Genomic DNA, 15,143 nt, shown 5'->3' with positions numbered 1-15,143 from the left:
TTACGATTACTTCTCTTTGTTAGTTGAGAGTGAGCAAAAATACAGATTCAGCAGATTCCAAAATAGCACTTTAAGAATTACATGTAAATATGAAATCTTTCTTTCCGTATCTATAAACATCTCATTGTTTGTTTGCATGGAGATTCAGCTGATGACAAATGAGTGTCATTGAGCAGGATGAAAGGAAATAGGTCTTAAATTAAAGAGTTACACAGGAGTGGGGCTCGAACCCACACAGGTATAAACCCATTGGATTTTAAGTCCAACGCCTTAACCACGCGGCCATCCTGGTGCTAGTCACCTGTAGGGACTGTCTCTGTGAGAATCGGGGCTTCAAGCCCCACCCTGCCACAGAGTTGAGCAGAGCAGAGATTTCCTTGGTGGCAGGACAGGTTAACAAAGCAGTTAATAAAGCAGATGGGATCCTGGGCTTTGTAAATGGAGGCACAGAGTACACAAGCCAGGAAGTTATGCCAAACCTAAATAAAACACTAGTTCGGCCCCAGCTGGAGTATTGTGTCCAATTCTGGGGAACCACACTTTAGGAAGGAGGTGAAGGCTGAGGAAAGTATCCCCGCTTGTTACCCGAGTGACCGGCAGACACACACAGACAGAAACAGAAAGTCCCACATGTACACAGACAGACATACACATCAACACAGACACACACATAGAGTGACTTAGACATCGAGAGAGACAGGCAGGTAGAGAGAAACACTGTCGGTAATTTGCCTGATTGTTGTTCCATTTCTGACCATAAATTTTGTGAATACTTGCAGACCAATGAAAACGAGAAAAATCTCGAGGTGTTGAAAGTTGTGGGATTTAATTCAAGATTAGTTCTCCAGGGATTTGGTTACATTTTGAAATGAAATGGATTGAAAAATGCAGGAACCGTAGTCGGCAGGATTCGAACCTACGCGGGGAGACCCCAATGGATTTCTAGTCCATCGCCTTAACCACTCGGCCACGACGACTGGGTCTGTCAGGCTTTAAATGTTGCTCAGATAAAATCGCAATCATCCATCGCTCTGGAGCAAAACAGCACTCAGTCCCTGAACAGTCTCCGCTCAAGAACATTCTCAAAGAGACAATCTCCACTCACAATTTTTTACTCTTCCATGTTCCTCCCTCGCCTTTTAACACGAACCAATTTAAATACTATTTCACATCTTAAAGATGCATTTTGCCCCATCGCAGAGCCCCACTCAACCGTGCAACAGGTGGGGATACTCCACTAAACTGACCAAAGTCACTGCTGGGCGTTCTCTGTGTGATGAAATATGTCATTCATCAGACTCTGTATTTAACTACATATATTGTATTGCCTGCTCCTGTGTTTTTACCTTGTATTGTATATAGTGCACCGCCCCCTTTCTCCCCATTGGGAGTGTCGGCTCCGCCCATACCTGGCCCTACTTAAGACAAGCCCAGGCTTGTCTTGCAGCAGAACAGCAGAATGCTAGGTGAAGACACAGGCATCTTTCTTTGCTAATAAAAGCCTAGTTTTATCCAGTTAACTTTGAGCCTTGAAGTTATTGAGGCGCATCAATTTTATTAGCAAACTTTCAACGATGGATCAACTTTTGAAACCGGAACGCTTGGATTTGGACCCGCATGCTTCGGATGCATCGGCACGGTTTGGACACTGGTTCCAGTGCTTGGAGTTTTTTATGGCCAACTCTGAAGCCGTCACAGCCTCTAGAGCCACCGGAGATGTGAAACTCGGGATCCTGCAGAATCGGGTAAGCCACCGGGTTTTTCCACTCATCCAAGACGCCGCCACCTACCTGGATGCCTGCAACATTCTAAAGGCCCACTATCAGCAGCCTACCAACGAGGTGTACGCCAGGCATCTGCTTGCTACCTGCACACAGCGACCCGGAGAGTCGCTAGAGGACTTTCTAGTCACCCTAAAAGTGCTATGGCAAAGACTGCAAATGCAAAGACGTGAAAGCCACGGTATACACAGACGAGCTTATTCGGGATGCCTTTATCGCAGGCCTTAGCTCTAATTACATCCGGCAGAGACTGCTAGAGAAAACGGGCCTAGATCTGACACAGGCTGTGGACACAGCGCGATCGCTGGATGTGGCTCAGAAGAACTCTGACTCCTATTCTTCAGGCCGCGCGGCCCACGCCGCCTCGTACACACCAAGGGTGCCGCCATGTTGGAAGACATCTTCTCCGCCCGGTAGCCCAACACCGTCGGGGCCCTGCTCTCCCCCCAGAAGCCCTACGACCGCCGCGACGCATCGGGGCCCCAAATGCTACTTCTGCGGGCAGCCGAAGCACACCAGGAACCTGTGCCCGGCGAAAGGCACCACCTGCTGTAAGTGCGGTAAGAAGGGGCACTTTGGGAAGGTGTGCAGAGGGAACCCCACAGGCAAACCCGCCACCGCCGCGTGCGCGCCGTGGGAGCGGCCATCTTGGACGCCATCTTGTCCGACCTTGTGGGGTCCGCCATCTCGCGAGCAGACATCGTGGACGCCATCTTACCCGGCCTCGTGTGGCCCACCATCTTGTCCCGATCAGGGCCCTACAGTGGCGTCGATCACAGTGGACCAGTCCAGACCGCACCCACTATCCAAATCGATGGTGGACATCGAGGTAAACGGGTGCAAGGTTAAATGTTTAATTGACAGCGGGAGCACGGAGAGCTTCATTCACCCTGGTCTGGTACAACGACTCTCTCTAACTATAGTCCCTACTCAGGGCACGATCTCTATGGCCGACAAAACCCAGATATCAACTATTGCGGGTTACTGCGCGGTACGATTGTCCGTTAAAGGCACTGTATATAATAATTTTAAACTGTTAATTATGAAGGATTTATGTGTGAGCATGATCTTGGGCCTGGATTTTCAGTGCCACCACCAAAGCATCACATTCAATTTCGGTGGGACCCAGCCGCCCCTCACAGTGTGCGGTCTGGCTACCCTGAAGGTAAAGCCGTCTTCGCTATTCGCGAACCTTACCCCTAACTGCCGGCCAATAGCGACCAAAAGCAGGAGGTACAGCTGGGAGGACAGGCGGTTTATCGCGACCAAGGTAGACAGGCTCCTGAGGGAGTGCATTATTGAACGCAGCAACAGCCCGTGGCACGCCTAAGTGGTGGTGGTGAGGGGTAGCGAGAAGAAGCGGATGGTGATTGACTATAGTCAATCAGTCAACATCTATACCCAACTAGACGCCTACCCGCTACCCCGCATATCCGAGATGGTGAACCAAATTGCCCAATACCGGGTGTTCTCCACTATCGACCTCAAGTCAGCGTACCACCAGCTCCCTATCAGACCAGAGAACCGTTCGTACACCGCCTTCGAGGCAAACGGACGCCTCTACCAGTTCCTCAGAGTCCCCTTTGGGGTGACGAATGGGGTCTCGGTCTTTCAGAGGGAGATGGACCGCATGGTACCACTTGCAGGCAACCTTCCTCTATCTCGACAACGTCACCATCTGCGGCCACAACCAACAGGACCACGACTCAAACCTCGCGAGGTTTCTGAAAACCGCACAAAAACTCAACCTCACCTACAACGAGGACAAGTGCATTTTCAACACCACGCGCCTCTGCATACTAGGCAGCGTGGTGGAGAATGGGGAAATCGGACCAGACCCCGACCGATTGCGCCCCCTACGGGAGCTGCCCCTGCCCAACACTCCCAAAGCCCTGAAAAGGTGCCTGGGGTTATTCTCGTATTATGCCCAATGGGTCCCTACTAGAGAACTGGCTGGCGGATAGAAAACAGAGAGTTGGAATAAACGGCTCATTTTCGGAGTGGCAGGCAGTGACCAGCGGGGTGCCGCAAGGATCTGTCCTGGGACCCCAGCTGTTCACAATATATATAAATGATCTGGATCAGGGAATTGGATGCAATATTTCCAAATTCGCTGACGACACTAAACTAGGAGGAGGGGTGGGCTCTGATGAGGATGTCAGGAGGCTACAGTGCGATTTGGACAGGTTGGGGGAATGGGCGGATACATGGCAGATGCACTATAATGTGGATAAATGCGAGGTTATCCACTTTGGGGGTAAAAACAGGAGGGTAGATTATTATCTAAATGGCAATAGATTGGGAGATGGGGAAGTGCAGAGGGACCTGGGTGTTCTTGTGCACCAGTCACTGAAGGAGAGCATACAGGTGCAACAGGCGATTAAGAAGGCAAATGGTATGTTGGCCTTCATATCAAGGGGGTTCGAGTATAGGAATAGGGATACCTTACTACAGCTGTACAAGGTGCTGGTGAGACCGCATCTGGAGTATTGTGTACAGTTTTGGTCGCCCCATCTGCGGAAGGATGTTCTTGCCATGGAAAGAGTGCAACGGCGATTCACCAGGCTGATATCTGGAATGGCGGGAATGACCTACGAAGAGAGATTAAATAGTTTGGGCTTGTACTCACTGGAGTTTAGAAGATTGAGAGGGGATCTCATCGAAACATATAAAATTATGGCAGGCCTGGACAGGCTGAATTCAGAGAGAATGTTTCCAATGGCCGGGGAGCATAGAACCAGGGGCCACAGTCTAAAAATAGCGGGCAAATCATTTAAAACAGAGATGAGGAAGAATTTCTTCACTCAAAGAGTGGTGAGCCTGTGGAATTCCCTGCCACAGAGGGCTGTGAAGGCTAATTCAATAAATATTTTCAAGAGAGAATTGGATATATTTCTGAAGGCTAAGGGGATTAAGGGTTATGGAGAAAAGGCGGGGACGGGGTACTGAACTGGTAAGATCAGCTATGATCTCAGACGAAGATCAGCCATGATCTCATTGAATGGCGGAGCAGGCTCGAAGGGCCGAATGGCCTACTCCTGTTCCTATCTCTATGTTTCTATGTTTACTCCGATAAAGCCCACCCCCTCTTGAAAGCATCCTCTTTCCCGCTCTCTGCTGAGGCCCATGCTGCCTTCAAAAGCATTAAGAAGGATATTGAGCGGGCCACGCTACAGGCAGTGGACGAGAACACTCCCTTTCAAGTGGAAAGTGATGCGTCTGACTTTGCCTTGGCGGCCACCCTCAACCAGGCGGGGCGGCCCGTAGCTTTCTTCTCGAGGACCCTCCAGGGGCCCAAGATCAGACACTCCTCCGTGGAAAAGGAGGCCCAAGCCATCGTGGAGGCAGTGCGCCACTGGCGGCACTACCTAGCCGGCAAACGCTTCACCCTACTTACCGACCAGCGGTCGGTAGCGTTTATGTTCAATAATAAACAGGGGGAAGATTTAAAATGATAAGATTCTTAGGTGGCGGATCGAGCTCTCCACGAATCCCCCGACGCCCTCTCACGAGGGATGTGTGCCAACGCCACCGGGGATCGGCTACAGACCCTCCACAACGACCTCTGCCACCCAGGGGTCACACGGCTGTTCCACTTCATAAAGTCCCGCAACTTACCCTACTCGATTGAGGAAGTTCGGTCTCTGACCAGGAACTGCCGCACTTGCGCTGATTGCAAGCCTCGGTTCTACCGCCCTGATAGAGCCCACCTAATCAAAGCTACACGGCCCTTTGAGCGGCTTAGCTTAGATTTCAAGGGCCCCCTCCCGTCCGTCGACCGCAATGTTTACTTCCTGAACATTGTGGACGAATACTCCCGTTTCCCATTCGCCTTCCCCTGCCCAGACATGACCAGCGCCACAGTCATTAAATGCCTCAACAGCCTGTTCTGCCTGTTTGGTATGCCAAGCTATATCCACACGGATAGGGGGGCGTCCTTCATGAGTGAAGAGCTATGCCAGTACATGCTGTCCAAGGGGATTGCCATGAGCCGTACCACCAGCTACAACCCCCGGGGTAACGGTCAGGTGGAGCGAGAGAACGGGACAGTATGGAGGGCAGTCACTCTAACTCTAAGGACCAAGGGCCTCCCTATCTCCCGCTGGCAGGAAGTCCTCCCAGATGTGCTCCACTCAATACGGTCACTATTGTGTACCGCCACTAATGCCACGCCTCATGAGCTAATGTTTGTGTTTCCCCGGAAATCCACCTCAGGCGTATCCATACCGTCATGGCTCTCCACCCCAGGTCCGGTACTTTTGCGGAAGCATGTGAGGGGCCACAAGACGGACCCTCTCATGGAGCCAGTGCACCTGCTCCACGCCAACCCACAATATGCGTATGTCCGGCACGCCGGCGGACGGGAGGACACTGTGTCCATAAAAGACCTCGCCCCAGCCGGTAACAACAGCAACAACGACAACGACTACAACAACAACAGCGACAACGACTACAACAACAACAGCAACAACGACAACAACCACAACAACTATTACCCACCCACTCCACCCACTATTCTTTCATCACCCCCGGAAGAACACCAGCCAACGGTACCCCCACCACCTACTCCTTCAACAACCCCGGTGGTGCCCCCGGCAGAGACCCAGGAGGTCACCCGGGACACCCAGCCGGCACCCACGGCACCGCAACCGTTACGTCGGTCACAGAGGACTATCACACCCCCGGACAGACTAAATCTGTAGAAGGGGTGAATGTGATGAAATATGTCATTCATCAGACTCTGTATTTAACTACATATATTGTATTGCCTGCTCCTGTGTTTTTACCTTGTATTGTATATAGTGCACCGCCCCCTTTCTCCCCATTGGGTGTGTCAGCTCCGCCCATACCTGGCCCTACTTAAGACAAGCCCAGGCTTGTCTTGCAGCAGAACAGCAGAATGCTAGGTGAAGACACAGGCATCTTTCTTTGCTAATAAAAGCCTAGTGTTATCCAGTTAACTTTGAGCCTTGAAGTTATTGAGGCGCATCACTCTGCAGAAGAGCAGAGCAAGAATGGCGCTGTGGACAGACCTGGGCTCATTCACCAGCCCCAGAGGGAGGAGTGATCAAGGAGAGGGAAACAAAGAGCAAGAGAGAGAGGCTGAGAGAGAGAAAGGGAGACACAAAGAGAGAGACTGAGAGAGAGACAAAAGAGAGACAGAGAGAACCAGTCAGGGAATTGAATTGTGAAACATTTATACGATAACAAAATACTGCGGTTGCTGAAAATTCGGATAAAACTCAGCAGGCCAGGGTAGCATCCATGGAGAGAGAGACAGAGTTAACATTTCAGGTCGATGACCTTTCGTCAGAACTGGAAAAAAGCAGGAAATGGGACAGATTGTGAAGCAAGTTAGGTGCTGGGAAAAGGGGGCGGGGCTGAAAGAACAAAAGAGAAGGTCAGTGATAGGATAGAAAGCAGGAGAGATTAAGAGACATTGAGAGACAATAAGAGATACTCAAGGCGAGCGGAGGTGGTAATGGGACAGGTTACGGAACAAAGGATGGCTCTAGATGGGGTGTGAATTGTGCTGGCAGAATGAAGGACAGCTGCCATGTGGGAGCGAAGAAAAAAAAGGGCCAAACAAACATATATATATGTGTGTGATAGGGGCCGAGGTTATGATCTGAAATTGTGGAACTCTATGTTGAGTCTATGTTGAAGGATGTTCTTGCCATGGAAGGAGTGCAGCGAAGATTCACCAGGCTGATACCTGGGATGGCAGGAATGCCGTATGAGAAGAGATTGGGTCGATTGGGCTTATACTCGCTGGAGTTTAGAAAAATGAGGGGACCTCATTGAAACTTATAAAATTCTGGCAGGACTGGACAGACTAGATGCAGGAAGGATGTTCCCGATTGTAGGGGAGTCCAGACCAGGGGTCACAGTCTAAGGATAAGGGGTAAGCCATTTAGGACAGAAATTAGGAGGAATTTCTTCACCCAGAGAGTGGTGAACCTGTGGAATTCTCTAACGCAGAAGGCAGTTGAGGCAAGTTCATTAAATATATTCAAGAAGGAGTTGGATATATTTCTTAAGGCTAAAGGGATCAAGGGGTATGGGGAGAAAGCAGGGACAGGGTACTGAATTTGGATGATCAGCCATGATCTCATTGAATGGCGGAGCAGGCTCGAGAGGCCGAATTCCCTACTCCTGCTCCTATCTTCTGTGTTTCCAGAGGGCTGCAAAGTGCCTAATCGGAAGATGAGGTGCTGTTCCTCGAGTTTACGTTGAGCTTCCGTGGGACAATACAAGAGGCCAAGGACGGTGAGGTCCGAGTGGGAATGGAGCAGTGAATTAAAATGACAGGCGACCGAAAGCTCGGGGTCACCCTTACGGACTGAACGGAGGTGTTCCACAAAGCAGTCACCCAATCTGCGTTTGGTCTCCCCAATTTAGAGGAGACCACATCGTGAGCAGTGAATACAGTGGATTAAATTGCAAGAAGCACAAGTAAATCGCTGTTTCACCTGGAAGGGGTGTTTGGGGCCCTGGACAGTGGGAAGGGCGGAGGTATAAGGGCAGGTGTTACATCTCCTGTGCATGTACAGAAAGGTGCCGGGCAAAGGGGAAGGGGTGCTGGGGGTGGTAGAGGAGTGGACTAGGGTGTCGCGGAGGGAGCAGACCCTACGGAATGCTGAAAGGGGAGGTGAGGGGAAGATGCGTTTGGAGGTGGGATCACGCTGGAGGTGGCGGAAATGGCAGAGGATGATCCGTTGAATGTGGAGGCTGGTGGGGTGAAAGGTGAGGACAAGGGGAACCCTATTGTGGTTCCGGGAGGGAGGGGCAGGGGTGAAGGCAGAAGTGCGAAAGATAATAAAACACTAGTTCGGCCCCAGCGGGAGTATTGTGTCCAATTCTGGGGAACCGCACTTTAGGACGGACATAGAAACATAGAAGATAGGAGCAGGAGTAGGCCATTCGGCCCCTCGAGCCTGCTCTGCCATTCAATGAGATCATGGCTGATCATCCAAATTCAGTACCCGGTCCCTGCCTTCTCCCCATACCCCTTGATCCCTTTAGCCTTAAGAAATATATCCAACTCCTTCTTGAATATATTTAATGAATTGGCCTCTACTGCCTTTTGTAGTAGAGAATTCCACAGGTTCACCACTCTCTGGGTGAAGAAATTCCTCCTTATTTCTGTCCTAAATGGCCTACCCTTTATCCTTAGACTGTGTCCCCTGGTTCTGGACTCCCCTATCATCAGGAACATCCTTCCAGCATCTAGTCTGTTCAGTCCTGTCAGAATTTTATAAGTTTCAATGAGATCCCCTCTCATTCTTCTAAACTCCAGCAAGTACAAGCCCAATCGACCCAATCTCTCCTCATACGTCATTCCTGCCATCCCAGGTATCAGCCTGGTGAATCTTCGCTGAACTCCTTCCATGGCAAGAACATCCTTCCTCAGATAAGGACGTGAAGGCTGAGGAAAGTATCCCCGCTTGTTACTTGAGTGACAGGCAGACACACACAGACAGGAACAGAAAGCCACACATGTACACAGACAGGCATACACATAAACACAGAGTGACTTAGACATCGACAGAGACAGACAGGTAGAGAGAAATACTGTCGATAAATTGCTTGATTTTTGTTCCATTTCTGACAGTAAATTTGGTGAATACTTGCAGATCAATGAAAATGAGAAAAATCTCGAGGTGTTGAAAGTTGTGGGATTGAATTCCGCCGAACTCAGGATTAGTTCTCCAGGGATTTGCTTACATTTTGAAAAGAAGTGGGATGAAAACGCTGGGAAATGTAGTCGGGCAGGGTTGGAACCTGCGCGGGGAGACCCCAATGGATTTTCTAGTCCATCGCCTTAACCACTTGGCCACAACTACTGGGTCTGTGAGACTTTAAATGTTGCTCCGATAAAATTGCAATCATCCAGCGCTCTGGAGCAAAACAGCACTCAGTCCCTGAACAGTCTCCGCTCAAGAAAATTCCCAAAGAGACAATCTCCTCTCGCATTTTTTCAATCTTCCATGCTCCTCCCTCGCTTTTTAACACGAACCAATTAAAATACTATTTCACATCTTAAAGACACATTTCACCCCATCGCAGAGCTCCGCTCACCCGTGCAACAGGCGGGGATACTCCACTAAACTGACCAAAGTCACTGCTGGGCGTTCTATGCAGAAGAGCAGAGCAAGAATGGCGCTGTGAACAGACCTGGGCTCATTCACCAGACCCAGAGGGAGGAGTGAGCAAGGAGAGGGAAACAAAGAGTGAGAGAGAGACTGAGAGAGAGAAATGGAGACACAAAGAGAGAGACTGAGAGAGAGAAAGGGAGACACAGAGAGAGAGACTGAGAGAGAGAAAGGGAGACACAGAGAGAGAGACTGAGAGAGAGAAAGGGAGACACAGAGAGAGAGACTGAGAGAGAGAAAGGGAGACACAAAGAGGGAGACTGAGAGAGAGAAAGGGAGTCACAGAGAGAGAGACTGAGAGAGAGAAAGGGAGACACAGAGAGAGAGACTGAGAGAGAGAAAGGGAGACACAGAGAGAGAGACTGAGAGAGAGAAAGGGAGACACAGAGAGAGAGACTGAGAGAGAGAAAGGGAGACAGAGAGAGAGAGACTGAGAGAGAGAAAGGGAGACACAGAGAGAGAGACTGAGAGAGAGAAAGGGAGACACAGAGAGAGAGAGACTGAGAGAGAGAAAGGGAGACACAGAGAGACACTGAGAGAGAGAAAGGGAGACACAAAGAGAGAGACTGAGAGAGAGAAAGGGAGACACAGAGACAGAGACTGAGAGAAGGTGTCGGGGAATTGAATCCTCACCACGATACTATCAAGGACCTGGTAGAGGAAGTAGTTAGGCAGTGCTTGAGACAAAGACTCGAACACACTCACACACAGACATGTGTGTCTGCTCTCTCTATATGTGTCGGTATGTCTCATAAGCTTTTCTGAGATTCATGGATTCATAGAAAGTTACAGCACAGGAGGAGGCTATTCGGCCCGCCGTGCTTGTGCTGTCTCTGTGAAAGGGCAGTCGTGCTCAGTCCCACCCCCCGCTTTTTGTCCGTAACCCTGTTAATCTCTTTCTCTCTGTCACTCTCTCCCTCCTCCGCGCCCCACACAAAAGGGAGAGGGAAACAGAGAGAGAGAGAGAGCTCTATACTAACGAGGAACTGGAGCAGGAAGTTGTTATACAGTTCTTCGTATGACAGTAAATCTTTTAAATTATTTTAGTTGTTTTTTTTCTGTTCTACTTTTCCAAGGAGGTTTTTAAGGAGTTTGTAGTGTATGTGCCTTTAAGAGCCCCATGTGTGCTGTAATGCCAGTAATGGCCATTTGGGCTATATAAGCCTGTATATTGTGTTATATCCGTTAGTTCCCCTCCAGACTTTGTTTAGTAAACACCTATCCAACCAACTCCTGTCTTCAGTGTCTCTATCAACACACAGACACAACAGTGGCGACAAAGTGGAAACGGACTAACCTACAATTCGGCAGCACCTCAAGGACATCGATTCCTCTGGCATCCAGAAGAATCAAGAAGTGAAAGAAGCTGTTGTTTCACCAGCTGGCCAAGCTGGTGGCAGGTACTGCGGTAATCCTTCCTGGGCGTCAGGCTGGGGCTCCAGCGGCTGGCTCTACAGCTGGGCCAAGCAGCGAAAGCGGAGGCAAGCAGTAACAGACGGGGAGGGAGCACTCGGGAGACGGCTGGCGCTGCAAGCAGGTTGGCGTTCAGACCTAGAGAGAGAGTCCGGCGGGAACGAGTCTCCAACTGTAAATAAATAAATAAATAAAAAAGAACGGAAACCGCGGGGAACAGCGTTGTCATCGGCAGCAGCGGCGGGAAAGCACGGGAAGCACCATATCTTTTCTAAGATGCCTAATTCTGGCAATATTGATGCTTTTGATAACGAGATAGAGGATTGGACCACATATGTGGAAAGAGTGGAGGTATATTGCACCGCAAATGGAATAGAAGATGAAAAAAAAGCTTCAGTACTTCTAAATCTAATGGGCGCAAAGACATACAAGCTGTTATGAAACTTAATCGCTCCAGCCGAACCGATGGACAAGAATTTTAAGGAGATTGTTGATACCCTACACTGCCAATTCGAGGCAGGACTGGCAGATTCTTTACTTTCTGAGAAAGATTTAACACTGGACAAGGATTTCAGTGCAAGAGGAGCTGCAGAGATACAGCAAAAGCCACAGGACTTCGGCACCCATGAAATGACACGGGGTTTTGAGAGATGTTATCGCTGTGGCAGATCCACCCATGACCAGAGGGACTGCTGGTTCAAGGACAAAGCATGCAGGCAATGTGGAAAGATGGGACACATTACACGTGTATGCCAATCTGGAAACAAAAAATCCACTAACAGAAAAAAAATCAATAAGGAAAAGCACAGAAAGGTACAAATGATGACGGACAGTAGCTCCGAAGACCAGAAGAGTGATAGCGACTCCGGGAACAAGAGACTAAGCTCTCTCAAATTACATAATGTAATTGCCAAAGAAGATTACCAGACCATTTGGGTTACCCTCACAATAGCAGGGTCCCCAGTTAAAATGGAGCTACATACAGGATCAGCTCTGACCATCATAAATCGATGGGATTACGAGCGGCTATTTCCGCATATACCTTTAAAAGACACATCCATTATCTTGAAAACATATACGGGGCAGAAAGTATACCCCAAAGGAAAAATAAGGGTGCCTGTTGTATACAACGGCAAGGAAATACAGAAGTTGTATTTATACATTCTACAAGATGGTGGTCCACCGCTGTTGGGACGTGAATGGATCAGGAAAATACGTTTAGACTGGCACTCCATTCAGGCACTGACGGTGACCAGTAAGGAAAAAAATGATGATGACGTCATACCTGAACGATTAAAAGTCATCTTGGCCAACGCCAAGGAAGTGTTTCAAGAGAAACTAGGAACCTTGAAAGGCATCACTGCCTCAATAAAAGTGGAAGATGCAGCAATTCCCAAGTTTTTTAAGGCAAGACCGGTGCCATGCGCAATTCGTCCAGCAGTCGAGGCAGAGCTGGAGAATTTGGAAAAGGCAGGCGTATTATCTAAAATAGATTGGAGCGAGTAGGCAACACCCATCGTCCCAGTCATGAAGAAAGCATTGAAGAATGATAAATCTGAAGAACAGAGAAAAATTCGCATCTGTGGAGACTTCAAGGTGACTGTAAACCCAGTCCTTCACACGGTACAGTATCCTCTTCTTAGGATAGAAGATATTTTCGCCTCACTATCCGGAGGGAAACGTTTCACCAAAATTGACTTGGCACAGGCATATCTACAGATGGAGGTTGAAGAGGCCTCTAAAAAATATCTCACGATAAATACACACAAAGGTCTGTACCAGTACAATCGACTGGTTTTCGGAGTAGCATCCGCTCCAGCTATCTGGCAAAGAGCTATGGAGCAAGTCCTCCAAGGGATTCCGGGGACTCAATGCTACCTGGACGACATCCTTGTAACAGGAGAAAATGACAACGAGCACCTTGCCAATTTGGAGCAGGTGCTCACTAGGCTGAGAGAACGGGGCCTACGAGCATATCGCCCCAAGTGTGAATTTTTCCAAAATCAAATATCATATTGTGGCCACATAATTAATAAGGAAGGGTTGCATAAGTCACCTGAAAAAATTGAAGCGGTCATAAAAGCCCCAGCACCTGAAAATGTTTCACCATTAAGGTCGTTCCTGGGATTAATAAATTACTATCATAAATTTTTACCGAACTTATCAACTCTTCTACACCCTCTTAATGAACTGCTACAAACAGGAGTAATTTGGCAATGGAACAAAGACTGTAAACGTGCCTTCCATAAATGCAAAGACTTAATCACATCCGAAGAAGTTTTGGCTCATTACAACCCATCACTGCCAATCAGACTGGCGTGCGATGCATCCCCTTACAGCATAGGAGCAGTATTATCGCATAAATTCCCTGATGGCTCAGAACGGCCGATAGCTTTTGTGTCACGCTCATTGAACTCAGCTGAGCGTAACTATGCCCAAATCGACAGGGAAGCACTCAGCCTGGTATGGGGAGTGAAGAAATTCAACCATTACCTACACGGACAAAAATTCACCTTGTTGACTGACCATCAACCCCTCATCTCCATATTCAACCCTAAAAAGGGTGTTCCCATTATGACAGTGCAAAGGCTACAGAGGTGGTCCCTTTTTCTAGGGGCACACCAATACAACATAGAATACAAAGGATCAAAACAGCATGGGAATGCTGATGGTTTATCGCGCCTACCGTTGCCAATGGTAGAAGAGGCACCTACAGTAGACCCAGTGGAGATGTTCCACTCTACCATAGTGGAATGTCTACCAGTAACAAATTCTGCCATTGAAAGGGAAACGAGAAGTGACCCGACTCTCTCACAGGTCTACGATTTAACAGTGAAGGGATGGCCAGCACATGGCGAACCACTGTTGCCAGCATTCTCGCAAAGAAGAGAACAGCTGTCAGTGTGCCGAGGAACCTTGATGTGTGGATCCAGAGTGGTGATTCCACCCAAACTCCAGGATGAAGTTCTAAAGGAGCTTCACGAGGGGCATCTGGGTGGAGTGAAAATGAAGAACCTAGCCAGGGCGTTTGTATGGTGGGCAGGTATCGATGGAGACATCGAAGAAATGACCAAGAGCTGCCTAGGATGCCAGAAGGTCCAAAACGCTCCACCACAAGCCCCTCTACATCCATGGGAGTGGCCCTCATCTCCCTGGCAAAGGGTACACATCGACTTTGCTGGTCCATTTATGGACTCAATGTTCTTAATCGTGGTTGATGCACACTCCAAGTGGCCGGAGGTAATAAAGATGTCCTCCACCACCACAGAAAAAACCATCACAGTATTAAGGACCATATTTCCCAGGAATGGGCTGCCGGAACAGATCTGTTCTGATAATGGACCGCAATTTGTGTCCGAAGAATTCAGGAAGTTCTTAAAAATCAATGGGGTTAAGCACTACACATCCGCCCCATACCATCCCGCCACCAATGGATTGGCTGAAAGGTTTGTCCAGACCTTCAAGAAGGCCATAAAGGCCATGGGTAATGAAGACATAAAACTTCAGCACAAGGTGGATAACTTCTTGTTCGCATACAGGAATGCAACACATATGGTTACCAACCAAACTCCCGCCATGATGTTCTTCAATAGAAACCTAAGATGCCGGCTGGATTTGGTCAAGCCCAACATCAGAAGGGACGTGGAGAACCGGCAGTTTCAAGGCGTGAATGAAAGGCCAACTAGAACCTTCCAGATAGGTCAACAAGTTTTGGCCCTGGACTACCGTACCGAGAAATGGCAGCCTGGAACTATCTGCACACGACTAGGACCGCTGATGTATACCGTGGACA

At 49.0% G+C, this 15,143-nt stretch overlaps 1 protein-coding gene and 2 non-coding genes across 3 annotated transcripts in view; all 3 read right to left on the bottom strand.

Annotated features, from left to right (window-relative positions):
* The window catches only part of LOC147084176 (uncharacterized), a 339,125-nt gene that overhangs the window by 72,806 nt on the left and 251,176 nt on the right, over positions 1-15,143 (bottom strand). The gene's annotated exons all lie outside the window — the stretch shown is intronic.
* On the bottom strand, positions 209-292 carry trnal-uaa (transfer RNA leucine (anticodon UAA)). Its single transcript has one exon. It is a non-coding gene; the product is annotated as a tRNA-Leu (tRNA).
* On the bottom strand, positions 896-977 carry trnas-aga (transfer RNA serine (anticodon AGA)). Its single transcript has one exon. It is a non-coding gene; the product is annotated as a tRNA-Ser (tRNA).

Source organism: Somniosus microcephalus, unplaced genomic scaffold, assembly GCF_052327205.1.
Source record: "Somniosus microcephalus isolate GS21.2 unplaced genomic scaffold, FLI_Smic_1.0 scaffold1, whole genome shotgun sequence".
Taxonomy (NCBI): Eukaryota; Metazoa; Chordata; class Chondrichthyes; order Squaliformes; family Somniosidae; genus Somniosus; species Somniosus microcephalus.
Note: the sequence above shows the minus strand (reverse complement) of the source record. Positions and strands in the feature narration are given on the sequence as shown.